Source organism: Enhydra lutris, unplaced genomic scaffold, assembly GCF_002288905.1.
Source record: "Enhydra lutris kenyoni isolate GAN:26980312 unplaced genomic scaffold, ASM228890v2 scaffoldscaffold75, whole genome shotgun sequence".
Taxonomy (NCBI): domain Eukaryota; kingdom Metazoa; phylum Chordata; class Mammalia; order Carnivora; family Mustelidae; genus Enhydra; species Enhydra lutris.
In genome coordinates this window covers 5,482,608-5,483,055 of record NW_019154159.1, presented here as the reverse complement: position 1 = coordinate 5,483,055, position 448 = coordinate 5,482,608, and positions in this window count along the sequence as shown.

Below are 448 nucleotides of genomic sequence, written 5' to 3'. Positions count from 1 at the left end.
GGGGCGGGCGCGGCCGGGGCCCGCCCTGGCGCGGCGGTTGGCGCGGGGAGGGCTCGGGCGGGGTCGCGCAGGGCCGGGAGCCGGCTCCGCGTTCGGTCCGCTGCGCCCGAGTCGCTGGGCCTGCTGGGGGGCGCGCAGCCCGGCGCGGAGGGGGCGGCGGGGAGGGGCCGTGGGGACGTGGCGGGGCTGGTCCGCGCGGCGCTCGGGAGCGGGCGCCCGCCACCCGGGGAGATGGGCTCGGGAGGGGCAGCCGGGGATCCGCCCTTTTCCGTCTCTGAAGCAGCCGTCGCCGAGGTGGACAAATGTCCCGCCTTCCCCCTTCCCCAAAGGGGACAGTCCTGAGGATGCTTCTTGGCTCCTGGGATGCAGCTGGCCAGGCCCCGCCGCAGCGTTTCCTTCCCGTTTTCCAGCCTTTCCCGCAGGCCCGGTGGTGCGGGGCGCAAAGGGG